The following is a 21,937-nucleotide window of genomic DNA, read 5'->3' as shown; positions in this document are numbered from 1 at the left end:
CCCTCTCCTTCTCCTCCTCATGTCTCACTGTCTTCCTGGTGATTCTAAGCCCTCTCCCTCTCCTCCTCGTGTCTCGGTGCCTTGCTGGTGATTCTAAGCCCTCTCCCTCTCCTCCTCATGTCTCAGGACCTTCCCCTCCCCCTCTCCTCCTCATGTCTCAGGGCCTTCCTGGTGATTCCCAGCCCTCTCCCTCTCCTCCTCATGTCTCGCTGTCTTCCTGGTGATTCTAACCCCTCCCCCTCTCCTTCTCATGTGTCACTGTCTTCCTGGTGATTCTAAACCCTCTCCCTCTCCTCCTCATTTCTCACTGTCTTCCTGGTGATTCGAACCCCTCTCCCTCTCCTCCTCATGTCTCGGTGCCTTCCTGTTGATTCTAACCCCTCTACCTCTCCTCCTCGTGTCTCGTGCCTTCCTGGTGATTCCAACCCCTCCACCTCTCCTCCTCATGTGTCACTGTCTTCCAGCTGATTCTAAGCCCTCTCCCTCTCCTCGTCATGTATCAGGGCCTTCCTGGTGATTCTAAGCCCTCTCCCTCTGCTCCTCATGTCTTGGGGCCTTCCTGGTGATTCTAAGCCCTGTCCCTCTCCTCCTCGTGTCTCGGGGCCTTCCTGGTGATTCTAAGCCCTCTCCCTCTCCCCCCCCTTTCGCGGTGCCTTGCTGGTGATTCTAACCCCTCCCCTTCTCCTCCTCATGTCTCGTGCCTTACTGGTGATTCTAACCCCTCCCCCTCTCCTCCTCATGTCTCACTGTCTCATGTATCAGTCTAAGCCCTCTTCCTCTCTTCCTCAGGTCTCAGGGCCTTACTGGTGATTCTAAGCCTTCTCCCTCACCTCCTAATGTCTCAGGGCCTTCCTGGTGATTCCCAGCCCTCTCCCTCTCCTCCTCATGTCTCACTGTCTTCCTGGTGATTCTAACCCCTCTCCCTCTCCTCCTCATGTCTCAGGGCCTTCCTGCTTATTCTAACACCTCTCCCTCTCCTCGTCATGTCTCGGTGCCTTATTGGTGATTGTAAGCCCTCTCCCTCTCCTCCTCATGTCTCAGGGCCTTCCTGCTTATTCTAACCCCACTCCCTCTCCTCATATCTCAGGGCCTAACTGGTGATTCTAAGCCCTCTCCCTCACATCCTCATGTCTCAGGGCCTTACTGGTGATTCTAACCCCTCTCCCTCTCCTCATGTCTCAGGGCCTTACTGGTGATTCTAACCCCTCTCCCTCTCCTCATGTCTCAGGGCCTTACTGGTGATTCTAAGCCCTCTCCCTCTCCTCCTCATGACTCGGGGCCTTCCTGCTGATTCTAAACCCTCTCCCTCTCCTCCTCATGTCTCAGGGCCTTCCTGCTTATTCTAACCCCTCTCCCTCATGTCTCAGGGCCTTACTGGTGATTCTAAGCCCTCTCCCTCACCACCTAATGTCTCGGGGCCTTCCTGGTGATTCTAAGTCCTCTCCCTCTCCTCCTCCTGTTGCGGTGCTTACCGGTGATTGTAACCCCTCCCCCTCTCCTCCTCATGTCTCGTGCCTTACTGGTGATTCTAACCCCTCGCCCACTCCTCCTCATGTCTCACTGTCTTCCTGCTGATTCTAAGCCCTCTCCGTCTCCTCGTCATGTCTCAGGGCCTTCCTGGTGATTCTAAGCCCTCTCCCTCTCCTCCTCATGTCTTGGGGCCTTCCTGGTGATTCTAAGCCCTCTCCCTCTCCTCCTCGTGTCTCGGGGCCTTCCTGGTGATTCTAACCGCTCCTCTTCATGTCTCACCATCTTCCTGCTGATTCTAAGCCCCCCCCCTCCCCTCCTCATGTCTCACTGTCTTCCTGGTGATTCGAAGCCCTCTCCCTCTCCTGCTCATGTCTCACTGTCTTCCTGGCGATTCGAAGCCCTCTCCCTCTCCTGCTCATGTCTCACTGTCTTCCTGGTGATTGTAACCCCACCCCCTCTCCTCCTCATGTCTCGCTGTCTTCCTGGTGATTCTAAGCCCTCTCCCACTCCTCCTCATGTCTCGGGGCCTTGCTGGTGATTCTAACCCCTCCCCCTCTCCTCCTCATGTCTCAGGGCCTTCCTGGTGATCCTAAGCCCTCCCCCTCTCCTGCTCATGTCTGGGGGCCTTCCTGGTGATTCTAACCCCTTTCCCTCTCCTCCTCATGTCTCACTCTCTTCCAGCTGATTCTAAGCCCTCTCCCTTTCCTCCTCGTGTCTCGGTGCCTTCCTCGTGATTCTAAGCCCTCTCCCTCTCCTCCTCATGTCTCAGGACCTTCCCCTCCCCCTCCCCTCCTCATGTCTCAGGGCCTTCCTGGTGATTCCCAGCCCTCTCCCTCTCCTCCTCATGTCTCGGTGCGTTGCTGGTGATTCTAAGCCCTCTCCCTCTCCTCCTCATGTCTCAGGGCCTTCCCCTCCCCCTCTCCTCCTCATGTCTCAGGGCCTTCCTGGTGATTCCCAGCCCTCTCACTCTCCTCCTCATGTCTCGCTGTCTTCCTGGTGATTCTAAACCCTCTCCCTCTCCTCCTCATTTCTCACTGTCTTCCTGGTGATTCGAACCCCTCTCCCTCTCCTCCTCATGTCTTGGTGCCTTCCTGTTGATTCTAATCCCTCTCCATCTCCTCCTCATGTCTCGCTGTCTTCCTGGTGATTTTAACCCCACTCCCTCTCCTCCCTCACTGTCTTCCTGCTTATTCTAAGCCCTTTCCCTCTCCTCCTCATGTCTCACTGTATTCCTGGTGATTCTAACCCCTCCCCCTCTCCTCCTCATGTGTCTGGGCCTTGCTGGTGATTCTAACCCCTCCCCCTCTCCTTCTCATGTCTCACTGTCTTCCTGGTGATTCTAACCCCTCTACCTCTCCTCCTTGTGTCTCGTGCCTTCCTGGTGATTCCAACCCCTCCACCTCTCCTCCTCATGTGTCACTGTCTTCCAGCTGATTCTAAGCCCTCTCCCTCTCCTCCTCATGTATCACGGCCTTCCTGGTAATTCTAAGTCCTCTCCCTCTGCTCCTCATGTCTTGAGGCCTTCCTGGTGATTCTAAGCCCTGTCCCTCTCCTCCTCGTGTCTCGGGGCCTTCCTGGTGATTCTAAGCCCTCTCCCTCTCCTCCTCGTGTCTTGGGGCCTTCCTGGTGATTCTAAGCCCTCTCCATCTCCTCCTCGTGTCTCGGGTCCTTCCTGGTGATTCTAACCTCTCCTCTTCATGTCTCACCATCTTCCTGCTGATTCTAAGCCCTCCCCCTCTCCTCCTCATGTCTCACTGTCTTCCTGCTGATTCTAAGCCCTCTCCTTCTCCTCCTCATGTCTCACTTTCTTCCTGCTGACTCTAAGCCCTCTCCCTCTCCTCCTCATGTCTCACTGTCTTCCTGCTGATTCTAAGCCCTCTCCTTCTCCTCCTCATGTCTCACTGTCTTCCTGCTGATTCTAAGCCCTCTCCCTCTCCTGCTCATGTCTCAGGGCCTTCCTGGTGATTCTAACCCCTCTCCCTCTCCTCCTCGTGTCGCGGTGCCTTGCTGGTGATTCTAAGCCCTCTCCATCTCCTCCTCTAGTCTCGCTGTCTTCCTGGTGATTTTAACCCCACTCCCTCTCCTCCCTCACTGTCTTCCTGCTTATTCTAAGCCCTTTCCCTCTCCTCATCATGTCTCACTGTAATCCTGGTGATTCTAACCCCTCTCCCTCTCCTCCTCATGTCTCTGGGCCTTGCTGGTGATTCTAACCCCTCCCCCTCTCCTTCTCATGTCTCACTGTCTTCCTGGTGATTCTAACCCCTCTACCTCTCCTCCTCGTGTCTCGTGCCTTCCTGGTGATTCCAACCCCTCCACCTCTCCTCCTCATGTGTCACTGTCTTCCAGCTGATTCTAAGCCCTCTCCCTCTCCTCCTCATGTATCAGGGCCTTCCTGGTGATTCTAACCCCTCTCACTCTCCTCATGTATCAGGGCCTTCCTGGTGATTCTAACCCCTCTCACTCTCCTCATGTCTCAGGGCCTTACTGGTGATTCTAAGCCTTCTCCCTCACCTCCTAATGTCTCAGGGCCTTCCTGGTGATTCCCAGCCCTCTCCCTCTCCTCCTCATGTCTCACTGTCTTCCTGGTGATTCTAACCCCTCTCCCTCTCCTCCTCATGTCTCAGGGCCTTCCTGCTTATTCTAACACCTCTCCCTCTCCTCGTCATGTCTCGGTGCCTTATTGGTGATTGTAAGCCCTCTCCCTCTCCTCCTCATGTCTCAGGGCCTTCCTGCTTATTCTAACCCCACTCCCTCTCCTCATATCTCAGGGCCTAACTGGTGATTCTAAGCCCTCTCCCTCACATCCTCATGTCTCAGGGCCTTACTGGTGATTCTAACCCCTCTCCCTCTCCTCATGTCTCAGGGCCTTACTGGTGATTCTAACCCCTCTCCCTCTCCTCATGTCTCAGGGCCTTACTGGTGATTCTAAGCCCTCTCCCTCTCCTCCTCATGACTCGGGGCCTTCCTGCTGATTCTAAACCCTCTCCCTCTCCTCCTCATGTCTCAGGGCCTTCCTGCTTATTCTAACCCCTCTCCCTCATGTCTCAGGGCCTTACTGGTGATTCTAAGCCCTCTCCCTCACCACCTAATGTCTCGGGGCCTTCCTGGTGATTCTAAGTCCTCTCCCTCTCCTCCTCCTGTTGCGGTGCTTACCGGTGATTGTAACCCCTCCCCCTCTCCTCCTCATGTCTCGTGCCTTACTGGTGATTCTAACCCCTCGCCCACTCCTCCTCATGTCTCACTGTCTTCCTGCTGATTCTAAGCCCTCTCCGTCTCCTCGTCATGTCTCAGGGCCTTCCTGGTGATTCTAAGCCCTCTCCCTCTCCTCCTCATGTCTTGGGGCCTTCCTGGTGATTCTAAGCCCTCTCCCTCTCCTCCTCGTGTCTCGGGGCCTTCCTGGTGATTCTAACCGCTCCTCTTCATGTCTCACCATCTTCCTGCTGATTCTAAGCCCCCCCCCTCCCCTCCTCATGTCTCACTGTCTTCCTGGTGATTCGAAGCCCTCTCCCTCTCCTGCTCATGTCTCACTGTCTTCCTGGCGATTCGAAGCCCTCTCCCTCTCCTGCTCATGTCTCACTGTCTTCCTGGTGATTGTAACCCCACCCCCTCTCCTCCTCATGTCTCGCTGTCTTCCTGGTGATTCTAAGCCCTCTCCCACTCCTCCTCATGTCTCGGGGCCTTGCTGGTGATTCTAACCCCTCCCCCTCTCCTCCTCATGTCTCAGGGCCTTCCTGGTGATCCTAAGCCCTCCCCCTCTCCTGCTCATGTCTGGGGGCCTTCCTGGTGATTCTAACCCCTTTCCCTCTCCTCCTCATGTCTCACTCTCTTCCAGCTGATTCTAAGCCCTCTCCCTTTCCTCCTCGTGTCTCGGTGCCTTCCTCGTGATTCTAAGCCCTCTCCCTCTCCTCCTCATGTCTCAGGACCTTCCCCTCCCCCTCCCCTCCTCATGTCTCAGGGCCTTCCTGGTGATTCCCAGCCCTCTCCCTCTCCTCCTCATGTCTCGGTGCGTTGCTGGTGATTCTAAGCCCTCTCCCTCTCCTCCTCATGTCTCAGGGCCTTCCCCTCCCCCTCTCCTCCTCATGTCTCAGGGCCTTCCTGGTGATTCCCAGCCCTCTCACTCTCCTCCTCATGTCTCGCTGTCTTCCTGGTGATTCTAAACCCTCTCCCTCTCCTCCTCATTTCTCACTGTCTTCCTGGTGATTCGAACCCCTCTCCCTCTCCTCCTCATGTCTTGGTGCCTTCCTGTTGATTCTAATCCCTCTCCATCTCCTCCTCATGTCTCGCTGTCTTCCTGGTGATTTTAACCCCACTCCCTCTCCTCCCTCACTGTCTTCCTGCTTATTCTAAGCCCTTTCCCTCTCCTCCTCATGTCTCACTGTATTCCTGGTGATTCTAACCCCTCCCCCTCTCCTCCTCATGTGTCTGGGCCTTGCTGGTGATTCTAACCCCTCCCCCTCTCCTTCTCATGTCTCACTGTCTTCCTGGTGATTCTAACCCCTCTACCTCTCCTCCTTGTGTCTCGTGCCTTCCTGGTGATTCCAACCCCTCCACCTCTCCTCCTCATGTGTCACTGTCTTCCAGCTGATTCTAAGCCCTCTCCCTCTCCTCCTCATGTATCACGGCCTTCCTGGTAATTCTAAGTCCTCTCCCTCTGCTCCTCATGTCTTGAGGCCTTCCTGGTGATTCTAAGCCCTGTCCCTCTCCTCCTCGTGTCTCGGGGCCTTCCTGGTGATTCTAAGCCCTCTCCCTCTCCTCCTCGTGTCTTGGGGCCTTCCTGGTGATTCTAAGCCCTCTCCATCTCCTCCTCGTGTCTCGGGTCCTTCCTGGTGATTCTAACCTCTCCTCTTCATGTCTCACCATCTTCCTGCTGATTCTAAGCCCTCCCCCTCTCCTCCTCATGTCTCACTGTCTTCCTGCTGATTCTAAGCCCTCTCCTTCTCCTCCTCATGTCTCACTTTCTTCCTGCTGACTCTAAGCCCTCTCCCTCTCCTCCTCATGTCTCACTGTCTTCCTGCTGATTCTAAGCCCTCTCCTTCTCCTCCTCATGTCTCACTGTCTTCCTGCTGATTCTAAGCCCTCTCCCTCTCCTGCTCATGTCTCAGGGCCTTCCTGGTGATTCTAACCCCTCTCCCTCTCCTCCTCGTGTCGCGGTGCCTTGCTGGTGATTCTAAGCCCTCTCCATCTCCTCCTCATGTCTCGCTGTCTTCCTGGTGATTTTAACCCCACTCCCTCTCCTCCCTCACTGTCTTCCTGCTTATTCTAAGCCCTTTCCCTCTCCTCATCATGTCTCACTGTAATCCTGGTGATTCTAACCCCTCTCCCTCTCCTCCTCATGTCTCTGGGCCTTGCTGGTGATTCTAACCCCTCCCCCTCTCCTTCTCATGTCTCACTGTCTTCCTGGTGATTCTAACCCCTCTACCTCTCCTCCTCGTGTCTCGTGCCTTCCTGGTGATTCCAACCCCTCCACCTCTCCTCCTCATGTGTCACTGTCTTCCAGCTGATTCTAAGCCCTCTCCCTCTCCTCCTCATGTATCAGGGCCTTCCTGGTGATTCTAACCCCTCTCACTCTCCTCATGTCTCAGGGCCTTACTGGTGATTCTAAGCACTCTCCCTCACCTCCTAATGTCTCGGGGCCTTCCTGGTGATTCTAAGCCCTCTCCCTCTGCTCCTCATGTCTTGGGGCCTTCCTGGTGATTCTAAGCCCTGTCCTTCTCCTCCTCGTGTCTCTTGCCTTACTGGTGATTCTAACCCCTCGCCCTCTCCTCCTAATGTCTCACTGTCTTCCCGCTGATTCTAGGCCCTCTCCGTCTCCTCGTCATGTCTCAGGGCCTTCCTGGTGATTCTAAGCCCTCTCCCTCTCCTCCTCATGTCTCAGGGCCTTCCTGGTGATTCTAAACCCTCTCCCTCTCCTCCTCATGTCTCGGGGCCTTCCAGGTGATTCTAAGCCCTCTCCCTCTCCTCCTCGTGTCTTGGGGCCTTCCTGGTGATTCTAAGCCCTCTCCATCTCCTCCTCGTGTCTCGGGGCCTTCCTGGTGATTCTAACCTCTCCTCCTCATGTGTCACTTTCTTCCTGCTGACTCTAAGCCCTCTCCCTCTCCTCCTCATGTCTCACTGTCTTCCTGGTGATTCTAAGCCCTCTCCCTCTCCTCCTCGTGTCTCGGTGCCTTGCTGGTGATTCTAAGCCCTCTCCCTCTCCTCCTCATGTCTCAGGACCTTCCCCTCCCCCTCTCCTCCTCATGTCTCAGGGCCTTCCTGGTGATTCCCAGCCCTCTCCCTCTCCTCCTCATGTCTCGCTGTCTTCCTGGTGATTCTAACCCCTCCCCCTCTCCTTCTCATGTCTCACTGTCTTCCTGGTGATTCTAAACCCTCTCCCTCTCCTCCTCATTTCTCACTGTCTTCCTGGTGATTCGAACCCCTCTCCCTCTCCTCCTCATGTCTCGGTGCCTTCCTGTTGATTCTAACCCCTCTACCTCTCCTCCTCGTGTCTCGTGCCTTCCTGGTGATTCCAACCCCTCCACCTCTCCTCCTCATGTGTCACTGTCTTCCAGCTGATTCTAAGCCCTCTCCCTCTCCTCCTCATGTATCAGGGCCTTCCTGGTGATTCTAAGCCCTCTCCCTCTGCTCCTCATGTCTTGGGGCCTTCCTGGTGATTCTAAGCCCTGTCCCTCTCCTCCTCGTGTCTCGGGGCCTTCCTGGTGATTCTAAGCCCTCTCCCTCTCCTCCTCCTGTCGCGGTGCCTTGCTGGTGATTCTAACCCCTCCCCTTCTCCTCCTCATGTCTCGTGCCTTACTGGTGATTCTAACCCCTCCCCCTCTCCTCCTCATGTCTCACTGTCTCATGTATCAGTCTAAGCCCTCTTCCTCTCTTCCTCAGGTCTCAGGGCCTTACTGGTGATTCTAAGCCTTCTCCCTCACCTCCTAATGTCTCAGGGCCTTCCTGGTGATTCCCAGCCCTCTCCCTCTCCTCCTCATGTCTCACTGTCTTCCTGGTGATTCTAACCCCTCTCCCTCTCCTCCTCATGTCTCAGGGCCTTCCTGCTTATTCTAACACCTCTCCCTCTCCTCGTCATGTCTCGGTGCCTTATTGGTGATTGTAAGCCCTCTCCCTCTCCTCCTCATGTCTCAGGGCCTTCCTGCTTATTCTAACCCCACTCCCTCTCCTCATATCTCAGGGCCTAACTGGTGATTCTAAGTCCTCTCCCTCACATCCTCATGTCTCAGGGCCTTACTGGTGATTCTAACCCCTCTCCCTCTCCTCATGTCTCAGGGCCTTACTGGTGATTCTAACCCCTCTCCCTCTCCTCATGTCTCAGGGCCTTACTGGTGATTCTAAGCCCTCTCCCTCTCCTCCTCATGACTCGGGGCCTTCCTGCTGATTCTAAACCCTCTCCCTCTCCTCCTCCTGTCGCGGGGCCTTCCTGCTTATTCTAACCCCTCTCCCTCATGTCTCTGGGCCTTACTGGTGATTCTAAGCCCTCTCCCTCACCACCTAATGTCTCGGGGCCTTCCTGGTGATTCTAAGTCCTCTCCCTCTCCTCCTCCTGTTGCGGTGCTTACCGGTGATTGTAACCCCTCCCCCTCTCCTCCTCATGTCTCGTGCCTTACTGGTGATTCTAACCCCTCGCCCACTCCTCCTCATGTCTCACTGTCTTCCTGCTGATTCTAAGCCCTCTCCGTCTCCTCGTCATGTCTCAGGGCCTTCCTGGTGATTCTAAGCCCTCTCCCTCTCCTCCTCATGTCTTGGGGCCTTCCTGGTGATTCTAAGCCCTCTCCCTCTCCTCCTCGTGTCTCGGGGCCTTCCTGGTGATTCTAACCGCTCCTCTTCATGTCTCACCATCTTCCTGCTGATTCTAAGCCCCCCCCCTCCCCTCCTCATGTCTCACTGTCTTCCTGGTGATTCGAAGCCCTCTCCCTCTCCTGCTCATGTCTCACTGTCTTCCTGGCGATTCGAAGCCCTCTCCCTCTCCTGCTCATGTCTCACTGTCTTCCTGGTGATTGTAACCCCACCCCCTCTCCTCCTCATGTCTCGCTGTCTTCCTGGTGATTCTAAGCCCTCTCCCACTCCTCCTCATGTCTCGGGGCCTTGCTGGTGATTCTAACCCCTCCCCCTCTCCTCCTCATGTCTCAGGGCCTTCCTGGTGATCCTAAGCCCTCCCCCTCTCCTGCTCATGTCTCAGGGCCTTCCTGGTGATTCTAACCCCTTTCCCTCTCCTCCTCATGTCTCACTCTCTTCCAGCTGATTCTAAGCCCTCTCCCTTTCCTCCTCGTGTCTCGGTGCCTTCCTCGTGATTCTAAGCCCTCTCCCTCTCCTCCTCATGTCTCAGGACCTTCCCCTCCCCCTCCCCTCCTCATGTCTCAGGGCCTTCCTGGTGATTCCCAGCCCTCTCCCTCTCCTCCTCATGTCTCGGTGCGTTGCTGGTGATTCTAAGCCCTCTCCCTCTCCTCCTCATGTCTCAGGGCCTTCCCCTCCCCCTCTCCTCCTCATGTCTCAGGGCCTTCCTGGTGATTCCCAGCCCTCTCACTCTCCTCCTCATGTCTCGCTGTCTTCCTGGTGATTCTAAACCCTCTCCCTCTCCTCCTCATTTCTCACTGTCTTCCTGGTGATTCGAACCCCTCTCCCTCTCCTCCCTCACTGTCTTCCTGCTTATTCTAAGCCCTTTCCCTCTCCTCCTCATGTCTCACTGTATTCCTGGTGATTCTAACCCCTCCCCCTCTCCTCCTCATGTGTCTGGGCCTTGCTGGTGATTCTAACCCCTCCCCCTCTCCTTCTCATGTCTCACTGTCTTCCTGGTGATTCTAACCCCTCTACCTCTCCTCCTTGTGTCTCGTGCCTTCCTGGTGATTCCAACCCCTCCACCTCTCCTCCTCATGTGTCACTGTCTTCCAGCTGATTCTAAGCCCTCTCCCTCTCCTCCTCATGTATCACGGCCTTCCTGGTAATTCTAAGTCCTCTCCCTCTGCTCCTCATGTCTTGAGGCCTTCCTGGTGATTCTAAGCCCTGTCCCTCTCCTCCTCGTGTCTCGGGGCCTTCCTGGTGATTCTAAGCCCTCTCCCTCTCCTCCTCGTGTCTTGGGGCCTTCCTGGTGATTCTAAGCCCTCTCCATCTCCTCCTCGTGTCTCGGGTCCTTCCTGGTGATTCTAACCTCTCCTCTTCATGTCTCACCATCTTCCTGCTGATTCTAAGCCCTCCCCCTCTCCTCCTCATGTCTCACTGTCTTCCTGCTGATTCTAAGCCCTCTCCTTCTCCTCCTCATGTCTCACTTTCTTCCTGCTGACTCTAAGCCCTCTCCCTCTCCTCCTCATGTCTCACTGTCTTCCTGCTGATTCTAAGCCCTCTCCTTCTCCTCCTCATGTCTCACTGTCTTCCTGCTGATTCTAAGCCCTCTCCCTCTCCTGCTCATGTCTCAGGGCCTTCCTGGTGATTCTAACCCCTCTCCCTCTCCTCCTCGTGTCGCGGTGCCTTGCTGGTGATTCTAAGCCCTCTCCCTCTCCTGCTCATGTCTCACTGTGTTCCTGGTGATTCTAAGCCCTCTCCCTCTCCTCCTCGTGTCTCGGTGCCTTGCTGGTGATTCTAAGCCCTCTCCCTCTCCTCCTCATGTCTCAGGACCTTCCCCTCCCCCTCTCCTCCTCATGTCTCAAGGCCTTCCTGGTGATTCCCAGCCCTCTCCCTCTCCTCCTCATGTCTCGCTGTCTTCCTGGTGATTCTAACCCCTCCCCCTCTCCTTCTCATGTCTCACTGTCTTCCTGGTGAATCTAAACCCTCTCCCTCTCCTCCTCATTTCTCACTGTCTTCCTGGTGATTCGAACCCCTCTCCCTCTCCTCCTCATGTCTCGGTGCCTTCCTGTTGATTCTAATCCCTCTCCATCTCCTCCTCATGTCTCGCTGTCTTCCTGGTGATTTTAACCCCACTCCCTCTCCTCCCTCACTGTCTTCCTGCTTATTCTAAGCCCTTTCCCTCTCCTCCTCATGTCTCACTGTAATCCTGGTGATTCTAACCCCTCTCCCTCTCCTCCTCATGTCTCTGGGCCTTGCTGGTGATTCTAACCCCTCCCCCTCTCCTTCTCATGTCTCACTGTCTTCCTGGTGATTCTAACCCCTCTACCTCTCCTCCTCGTGTCTCGTGCCTTCCTGGTGATTCCAACCCCTCCACCTCTCCTCCTCATGTGTCACTGTCTTCCAGCTGATTCTAAGCCCTCTCCCTCTCCTCCTCATGTATCAGGGCCTTCCTGGTGATTCTAACCCCTCTCACTCTCCTCATGTCTCAGGGCCTTACTGGTGATTCTAAGCACTCTCCCTCACCTCCTAATGTCTCGGGGCCTTCCTTGTGATTCTAAACCCTCTCCCTCTCCTCCTCCTGTTGCGGTGCCTTACTGGTGATTCTAACCCCTCCCCCTCTCCTCCTCGTGTCTCTTGCCTTACTGGTGATTCTAACCCCTCGCCCTCTCCTCCTAATGTCTCACTGTCTTCCCGCTGATTCTAGGCCCTCTCCGTCTCCTCGTCATGTCTCAGGGCCTTCCTGGTGATTCTAAGCCCTCTCCCTCTCCTCCTCATGTCTCAGGGCCTTCCTGGTGATTCTAAACCCTCTCCCTCTCCTCCTCATGTCTCGGGGCCTTCCAGGTGATTCTAAGCCCTCTCCCTCTCCTCCTCGTGTCTTGGGGCCTTCCTGGTGATTCTAAGCCCTCTCCATCTCCTCCTCGTGTCTCGGGGCCTTCCTGGTGATTCTAACCTCTCCTCTTCATGTCTCACCATCTTCCTGCTGATTCTAAGCCCTCCCCCTCTCCTCCTCATGTCTCACTGTCTTCCTGTTGATTCTAAGCCCTCTCCTTCTCCTCCTCATGTCTCACTTTCTTCCTGCTGACTCTAAGCCCTCTCCCTCTCCTCCTCATGTCTCACTTTCTTCCTGCTGATTCTAAGCCCTCTCCTTCTCCTCCTCATGTCTCACTGTCTTCCTGGTGATTCTAAGCCCTCTCCCTCTCCTCCTCATGTCTCAGGACCTTCCCCTCCCCCTCTCCTCCTCATGTCTCAGGGCCTTCCTGGTGATTCCCAGCCCTCTCCCTCTCCTCCTCATGTCTCGCTGTCTTCCTGGTGATTCTAACCCCTCCCCCTCTCCTTCTCATGTCTCACTGTCTTCCTGGTGATTCTAAACCCTCTCCCTCTCCTCCTCATTTCTCACTGTCTTCCTGGTGATTCGAACCCCTCTCCCTCTCCTCCTCATGTCTCGGTGCCTTCCTGTTGATTCTAACCCCTCTACCTCTCCTCCTCGTGTCTCGTGCCTTCCTGGTGATTCCAACCCCTCCACCTCTCCTCCTCATGTGTCACTGTCTTCCAGCTGATTCTAAGCCCTCTCCCTCTCCTCCTCATGTATCAGGGCCTTCCTGGTGATTCTAAGCCCTCTCCCTCTGCTCCTCATGTCTTGGGGCCTTCCTGGTGATTCTAAGCCCTGTCCCTCTCCTCCTCGTGTCTCGGGGCCTTCCTGGTGATTCTAAGCCCTCTCCCTCTCCTCCTCCTGTCGCGGTGCCTTGCTGGTGATTCTAACCCCTCCCCCTCTCCTCCTCATGTCTCACTGTCTCATGTATCAGTCTAAGCCCTCTTCCTCTCTTCCTCAGGTCTCAGGGCCTTACTGGTGATTCTAAGCCTTCTCCCTCACCTCCTAATGTCTCAGGGCCTTCCTGGTGATTCCCAGCCCTCTCCCTCTCCTCCTCATGTCTCGCTGTCTTCCTGGTGATTTTAACCCCACTCTCTCTCCTCCCTCACTGTCTTCCTGCTTATTCTAAGCCCTTTCCCTCTCCTTCTCATGTCTCACTGTCTTCCTGGTGATTCTAACCCCTCTCCCTCTCCTCCTCATGTCTCAGGGCCTTCCTGCTTATTCTAACACCTCTCCCTCTCCTCGTCATGTCTCGGTGCCTTATTGGTGATTGTAAGCCCTCTCCCTCTCCTCCTCATGTCTCAGGGCCTTCCTGCTTATTCTAACCCCACTCCCTCTCCTCATATCTCAGGGCCTTACTGGTGATTCTAAGCCCTCTCCCTCACATCCTCATGTCTCAGGGCCTTACTGGTGATTCTAACCCCTCTCCCTCTCCTCATGTCTCAGGGCCTTACTGGTGATTCTAACCCCTCTCTCTCTCCTCATGTCTCAGGGCCTTACTGGTGATTCTAAGCCCTCTCCCTCTCCTCCTCATGACTCGGGGCCTTCCTGCTGATTCTAAACCCTCTCCCTCTCCTCCTCATGTCTCAGGGCCTTCCTGCTTATTCTAACCCCTCTCCCTCATGTCTCAGGGCCTTACTGGTGATTCTAAGCCCTCTCCCTCACCACCTAATGTCTCGGGGCCTTCCTGGTGATTCTAAGTCCTCTCCCTCTCCTCCTCCTGTTGCGGTGCTTACCGGTGATTGTAATCCCTCCCCCTCTCCTCCTCATGTCTCGTGCCTTACTGGTGATTCTAACCCCTCGCCCACTCCTCCTCATGTCTCACTGTCTTCCTGCTGATTCTAAGCCCTCTCCGTCTCCTCGTCATGTCTCAGGGCCTTCCTGGTGATTCTAAGCCCTCTCCCTCTCCTCCTCATGTCTCAGGGCCTTCCTGGTGATTCTAAACCCTCTCCCTCTCCTCCTCATGTCTCGGGGCCTTCCAGGTGATTCTAAGCCCTCTCCCTCTCCTCCTCGTGTCTTGGGGCCTTCCTGGTGATTCTAACCCCTCGCCCACTCCTCCTCATGTCTCACTGTCTTCCTGCTGATTCTAAGCCCTCTCCGTCTCCTCGTCATGTCTCAGGGCCTTCCTGGTGATTCTAAGCCCTCTCCCTCTCCTCCTCATGTCTTGGGGCCTTCCTGGTGATTCTAAGCCCTCTCCCTCTCCTCCTCGTGTCTCGGGGCCTTCCTGGTGATTCTAACCGCTCCTCTTCATGTCTCACCATCTTCCTGCTGATTCTAAGCCCCCCCCTCCCCTCCTCATGTCTCACTGTCTTCCTGGTGATTCGAAGCCCTCTCCCTCTCCTGCTCATGTCTCACTGTCTTCCTGGCGATTCGAAGCCCTCTCCCTCTCCTGCTCATGTCTCACTGTCTTCCTGGTGATTGTAACCCCACCCCCTCTCCTCCTCATGTCTCGCTGTCTTCCTGGTGATTCTAAGCCCTCTCCCACTCCTCCTCATGTCTCGGGGCCTTGCTGGTGATTCTAATCCCTCTCCATCTCCTCCTCATGTCTCGCTGTCTTCCTGGTGATTTTAACCCCACTCCCTCTCCTCCCTCACTGTCTTCCTGCTTATTCTAAGCCCTTTCCCTCTCCTCATCATGTCTCACTGTAATCCTGGTGATTCTAACCCCTCTCCCTCTCCTCCTCATGTCTCTGGGCCTTGCTGGTGATTCTAACCCCTCCCACCTCTCCTTCTCATGTCTCACTGTCTTCCTGGTGATTCTAACCCCTCTACCTCTCCTCCTCGTGTCTCGTGCCTTCCTGGTGATTCCAACCCCTCCACCTCTCCTCCTCATGTGTCACTGTCTTCCAGCTGATTCTAAGCCCTCTCCCTCTCCTCCTCATGTATCAGGGCCTTCCTGGTGATTCTAACCCCTCTCACTCTCCTCATGTCTCAGGGCCTTACTGGTGATTCTAAGCACTCTCCCTCACCTCCTAATGTCTCGGGGCCTTCCTTGTGATTCTAAACCCTCTCCCTCTCCTCCTCCTGTTGCGGTGCCTTACTGGTGATTCTAACCCCTCCCCCTCTCCTCCTCGTGTCTCTTGCCTTACTGGTGATTCTAACCCCTCGCCCTCTCCTCCTAATGTCTCACTGTCTTCCCGCTGATTCTAGGCCCTCTCCGTCTCCTCGTCATGTCTCAGGGCCTTCCTGGTGATTCTAAGCCCTCTCCCTCTCCTCCTCATGTCTCAGGGCCTTCCTGGTGATTCTAAACCCTCTCCCTCTCCTCCTCATGTCTCGGGGCCTTCCAGGTGATTCTAAGCCCTCTCCCTCTCCTCCTCGTGTCTTGGGGCCTTCCTGGTGATTCTAAGCCCTCTCCATCTCCTCCTCGTGTCTCGGGGCCTTCCTGGTGATTCTAACCTCTCCTCTTCATGTCTCACCATCTTCCTGCTGATTCTAAGCCCTCCCCCTCTCCTCCTCATGTCTCACTGTCTTCCTGTTGATTCTAAGCCCTCTCCTTCTCCTCCTCATGTGTCACTTTCTTCCTGCTGACTCTAAGCCCTCTCCCTCTCCTCCTCATGTCTCACTTTCTTCCTGCTGATTCTAAGCCCTCTCCTTCTCCTCCTCATGTCTCACTGTCTTCCTGGTGATTCTAAGCCCTCTCCCTCTCCTCCTCGTGTCTCGGTGCCTTGCTGGTGATTCTAAGCCCTCTCCCTCTCCTCCTCATGTCTCAGGACCTTCCCCTCCCCCTCTCCTCCTCATGTCTCACTGTCTTCCTGGTGATTCTAAGCCCTCTCCCTCTCCTCCTCGTGTCTCGGTGCCTTCCTGGTGATTCTAAGCCCTCTCCCTCTCCCCCCCCTTTCGCGGTGCCTTGCTGGTGATTCTAACCCCTCCCCTTCTCCTCCTCATGTCTCGTGCCTTACTGGTGATTCTAACCCCTCCCCCTCTCCTCCTCATGTCTCACTGTCTCATGTATCAGTCTAAGCCCTCTTCCTCTCTTCCTCAGGTCTCAGGGCCTTACTGGTGATTCTAAGCCTTCTCCCTCACCTCCTAATGTCTCAGGGCCTTCCTGGTGATTCCCAGCCCTCTCCCTCTCCTCCTCATGTCTCACTGTCTTCCTGGTGATTCTAACCCCTCTCCCTCTCCTCCTCATGTCTCAGGGCCTTCCTGCTTATTCTAACACCTCTCCCTCTCCTCGTCATGTCTCGGTGCCTTATTGGTGATTATAAGCCCTCTCCCTCTCCTCCTCATGTCTCAGGGCCTTCCTGCTTATTCTAACCCCACTCCCTCTCCTCATATCTCAGGGCCTAACTGGTGATTCTAAGCCCTCTCCCTCACATCCTCATGTCTCAGGGCCTTACTGGTGATTCTAACCCCTCTCCCTCTCCTCATGTCTCAGGGCCTTACTGGTGATTCTAACCCCTCTCCCTCTCCTCATGTCTCAGGGCCTTACTGGTGATTCTAAGCCCTCTCCCTCTCCTCCTCATGACTCGGGGCCTTCCTGCTGATTCTAAACCCTCTCCCTCTCCTCCTCATGTCTCAGGGCCTTCCTGCTTATTCTAACCCCTCTCCCTCATGTCTCAGGGCCTTACTGGTGATTCTAAGCCCTCTCCCTCACCACCTAATGTCTCGGGGCCTTCCTGGTGATTCTAAGTCCTCTCCCTCTCCTCCTCCTGTTGCGGTGCTTACCGGTGATTGTAACCCCTCCCCCTCTCCTCCTCATGTCTCGTGCCTTACTGGTGATTCTAACCCCTCGCCCACTCCTCCTCATGTCTCACTGTCTTCCTGCTGATTCTAAGCCCTCTCCGTCTCCTCGTCATGTCTCAGGGCCTTCCTGGTGATTCTAAGCCCTCTCCCTCTCCTCCTCATGTCTTGGGGCCTTCCTGGTGATTCTAAGCCCTCTCCCTCTCCTCCTCGTGTCTCGGGGCCTTCCTGGTGATTCTAACCGCTCCTCTTCATGTCTCACCATCTTCCTGCTGATTCTAAGCCCCCCCCCTCCCCTCCTCATGTCTCACTGTCTTCCTGGTGATTCGAAGCCCTCTCCCTCTCCTGCTCATGTCTCACTGTCTTCCTGGCGATTCGAAGCCCTCTCCCTCTCCTGCTCATGTCTCACTGTCTTCCTGGTGATTGTAACCCCACCCCCTCTCCTCCTCATGTCTCGCTGTCTTCCTGGTGATTCTAAGCCCTCTCCCACTCCTCCTCATGTCTCGGGGCCTTGCTGGTGATTCTAACCCCTCCCCCTCTCCTCCTCATGTCTCAGGGCCTTCCTGGTGATCCTAAGCCCTCCCCCTCTCCTGCTCATGTCTCAGGGCCTTCCTGGTGATTCTAACCCCTTTCCCTCTCCTCCTCATGTCTCACTCTCTTCCAGCTGATTCTAAGCCCTCTCCCTTTCCTCCTCGTGTCTCGGTGCCTTCCTCGTGATTCTAAGCCCTCTCCCTCTCCTCCTCATGTCTCAGGACCTTCCCCTCCCCCTCCCCTCCTCATGTCTCAGGGCCTTCCTGGTGATTCCCAGCCCTCTCCCTCTCCTCCTCATGTCTCGGTGCGTTGCTGGTGATTCTAAGCCCTCTCCCTCTCCTCCTCATGTCTCAGGGCCTTCCCCTCCCCCTCTCCTCCTCATGTCTCAGGGCCTTCCTGGTGATTCCCAGCCCTCTCACTCTCCTCCTCATGTCTCGCTGTCTTCCTGGTGATTCTAAACCCTCTCCCTCTCCTCCTCATTTCTCACTGTCTTCCTGGTGATTCGAACCCCTCTCCCTCTCCTCCTCATGTCTTGGTGCCTTCCTGTTGATTCTAATCCCTCTCCATCTCCTCCTCATGTCTCGCTGTCTTCCTGGTGATTTTAACCCCACTCCCTCTCCTCCCTCACTGTCTCCCTGCTTATTCTAAGCCCTTTCCCTCTCCTCCTCATGTCTCACTGTATTCCTGGTGATTCTAACCCCTCCCCCTCTCCTCCTCATGTGTCTGGGCCTTGCTGGTGATTCTAACCCCTCCCCCTCTCCTTCTCATGTCTCACTGTCTTCCTGGTGATTCTAACCCCTCTACCTCTCCTCCTTGTGTCTCGTGCCTTCCTGGTGATTCCAACCCCTCCACCTCTCCTCCTCATGTGTCACTGTCTTCCAGCTGATTCTAAGCCCTCTCCCTCTCCTCCTCATGTATCACGGCCTTCCTGGTAATTCTAAGTCCTCTCCCTCTGCTCCTCATGTCTTGAGGCCTTCCTGGTGATTCTAAGCCCTGTCCCTCTCCTCCTCGTGTCTCGGGGCCTTCCTGGTGATTCTAAGCCCTCTCCCTCTCCTCCTCGTGTCTTGGGGCCTTCCTGGTGATTCTAAGCCCTCTCCATCTCCTCCTCGTGTCTCGGGTCCTTCCTGGTGATTCTAACCTCTCCTCTTCATGTCTCACCATCTTCCTGCTGATTCTAAGCCCTCCCCCTCTCCTCCTCATGTCTCACTGTCTTCCTGCTGATTCTAAGCCCTCTCCTTCTCCTCCTCATGTCTCACTTTCTTCCTGCTGACTCTAAGCCCTCTCCCTCTCCTCCTCATGTCTCACTGTCTTCCTGCTGATTCTAAGCCCTCTCCTTCTCCTCCTCATGTCTCACTGTCTTCCTGCTGATTCTAAGCCCTCTCCCTCTCCTGCTCATGTCTCAGGGCCTTCCTGGTGATTCTAACCCCTCTCCCTCTCCTCCTCGTGTCGCGGTGCCTTGCTGGTGATTCTAAGCCCTCTCCATCTCCTCCTCATGTCTCGCTGTCTTCCTGGTGATTTTAACCCCACTCCCTCTCCTCCCTCACTGTCTTCCTGCTTATTCTAAGCCCTTTCCCTCTCCTCATCATGTCTCACTGTAATCCTGGTGATTCTAACCCCTCTCCCTCTCCTCCTCATGTCTCTGGGCCTTGCTGGTGATTCTAACCCCTCCCCCTCTCCTTCTCATGTCTCACTGTCTTCCTGGGGATTCTAACCCCTCTACCTCTCCTCCTCGTGTCTCGTGCCTTCCTGGTGATTCCAACCCCTCCACCTCTCCTCCTCATGTGTCACTGTCTTCCAGCTGATTCTAAGCCCTCTCCCTCTCCTCCTCATGTCTCAGGGCCTTACTGGTGATTCTAAGCACTCTCCCTCACCTCCTAATGTCTCGGGGCCTTCCTTGTGATTCTAAACCCTCTCCCTCTCCTCCTCCTGTTGCGGTGCCTTACTGGTGATTCTAACCCCTCCCCCTCTCCTCCTCGTGTCTCTTGCCTTACTGGTGATTCTAACCCCTCGCCCTCTCCTCCTAATGTCTCACTGTCTTCCCGCTGATTCTAGGCCCTCTCCGTCTCCTCGTCATGTCTCAGGGCCTTCCTGGTGATTCTAAGCCCTCTCCCTCTCCTCCTCATGTCTCAGGGCCTTCCTGGTGATTCTAAACCCTCTCCCTCTCCTCCTCATGTCTCGGGGCCTTCCAGGTGATTCTAAGCCCTCTCCCTCTCCTCCTCGTGTCTTGGGGCCTTCCTGGTGATTCTAAGCCCTCTCCATCTCCTCCTCGTGTCTCGGGGCCTTCCTGGTGATTCTAACCTCTCCTCTTCATGTCTCACCATCTTCCTGCTGATTCTAAGCCCTCCCCCTCTCCTCCTCATGTCTCACTGTCTTCCTGTTGATTCTAAGCCCTCTCCTTCTCCTCCTCATGTCTCACTTTCTTCCTGCTGACTCTAAGCCCTCTCCCTCTCCTCCTCATGTCTCACTTTCTTCCTGCTGATTCTAAGCCCTCTCCTTCTCCTCCTCATGTCTCACTGTCTTCCTGGTGATTCTAAGCCCTCTCCCTCTCCTCCTCGTGTCTCGGTGCCTTGCTGGTGATTCTAAGCCCTCTCCCTCTCCTCCTCATGTCTCAGGACCTTCCCCTCCCCCTCTCCTCCTCATGTCTCAGGGCCTTCCTGGTGATTCCCAGCCCTCTCCCTCTCCTCCTCATGTCTCGCTGTCTTCCTGGTGATTCTAACCCCTCCCCCTCTCCTTCTCATGTGTCACTGTCTTCCTGGTGATTCTAAACCCTCTCCCTCTCCTCCTCATTTCTCACTGTCTTCCTGGTGATTCGAACCCCTCTCCCTCTCCTCCTCATGTCTCGGTGCCTTCCTGTTGATTCTAACCCCTCTACCTCTCCTCCTCGTGTCTCGTGCCTTCCTGGTGATTCCAACCCCTCCACCTCTCCTCCTCATGTGTCACTGTCTTCCAGCTGATTCTAAGCCCTCTCCCTCTCCTCCTCATGTATCAGGGCCTTCCTGGTGATTCTAAGCCCTCTCCCTCTGCTCCTCATGTCTTGGGGCCTTCCTGGTGATTCTAAGCCCTGTCCCTCTCCTCCTCGTGTCTCGGGGCCTTCCTGGTGATTCTAAGCCCTCTCCCTCTCCTCCTCCTGTCGCGGTGCCTTGCTGGTGATTCTAACCCCTCCCCTTCTCCTCCTCATGTCTCGTGCCTTACTGGTGATTCTAACCCCTCCCCCTCTCCTCCTCATGTCTCACTGTCTCATGTATCAGTCTAAGCCCTCTTCCTCTCTTCCTCAGGTCTCAGGGCCTTACTGGTGATTCTAAGCCTTCTCCCTCACCTCCTAATGTCTCAGGGCCTTCCTGGTGATTCCCAGCCCTCTCCCTCTCCTCCTCATGTCTCACTGTCTTCCTGGTGATTCTAACCCCTCTCCCTCTCCTCCTCATGTCTCAGGGCCTTCCTGCTTATTCTAACACCTCTCCCTCTACTCGTCATGTCTCGGTGCCTTATTGGTGATTGTAAGCCCTCTCCCTCTCCTCCTCATGTCTCAGGGCCTTCCTGCTTATTCTAACCCCACTCCCTCTCCTCATATCTCAGGGCCTAACTGGTGATTCTAAGCCCTCTCCCTCACATCCTCATGTCTCAGGGCCTTACTGGTGATTCTAACCCCTCTCCCTCTCCTCATGTCTCAGGGCCTTACTGGTGATTCTAACCCCTCTCCCTCTCCTCATGTCTCAGGGCCTTACTGGTGATTCTAAGCCCTCTCCCTCTCCTCCTCATGACTCGGGGCCTTCCTGCTGATTCTAAGCCCTCCCCCTCTCCTCCTCATGTCTCACTGTCTTCCTGTTGATTCTAAGCCCCCTCTCCTTCTCCTCCTCATGTCTCACTTTCTTCCTGCTGACTCTAAGCCCTCTCCCTCTCCTCCTCATGTCTCACTTTCTTCCTGCTGATTCTAAGCCCTCTCCTTCTCCTCCTCATGTCTCACTGTCTTCCTGGTGATTCTAAGCCCTCTCCCTCTCCTCCTCGTGTCTCGGTGCCTTGCTGGTGATTCTAAGCCCTCTCCCTCTCCTCCTCATGTCTCAGGACCTTCCCCTCCCCCTCTCCTCCTCATGTCTCAGGGCCTTCCTGGTGATTCCCAGCCCTCTCCCTCTCCTCCTCATGTCTCGCTGTCTTCCTGGTGATTCTAACCCCTCCCCCTCTCCTTCTCATGTCTCACTGTCTTCCTGGTGATTCTAAACCCTCTCCCTCTCCTCCTCATTTCTCACTGTCTTCCTGGTGATTCGAACCCCTCTCCCTCTCCTCCTCATGTCTCGGTGCCTTCCTGTTGATTCTAACCCCTCTACCTCTCCTCCTCGTGTCTCGTGCCTTCCTGGTGATTCCAACCCCTCCACCTCTCCTCCTCATGTGTCACTGTCTTCCAGCTGATTCTAAGCCCTCTCCCTCTCCTCCTCATGTATGAGGGCCTTCCTGGTGATTCTAAGCCCTCTCCCTCTGCTCCTCATGTCTTGGGGCCTTCCTGGTGATTCTAAGCCCTGTCCCTCTCCTCCTCGTGTCTCGGGGCCTTCCTGGTGATTCTAAGCCCTCTCCCTCTCCTCCTCCTGTCGCGGTGCCTTGCTGGTGATTCTAACCCCTCCCC

The sequence above is a fragment of the Lampris incognitus genome, chromosome 1 (genome assembly GCF_029633865.1).
Source record: "Lampris incognitus isolate fLamInc1 chromosome 1, fLamInc1.hap2, whole genome shotgun sequence".
Taxonomy (NCBI): domain Eukaryota; kingdom Metazoa; phylum Chordata; class Actinopteri; order Lampriformes; family Lampridae; genus Lampris; species Lampris incognitus.
The sequence above is the reverse complement of the archived record's forward strand: the minus strand, read 5'-3'. Positions refer to the sequence as shown.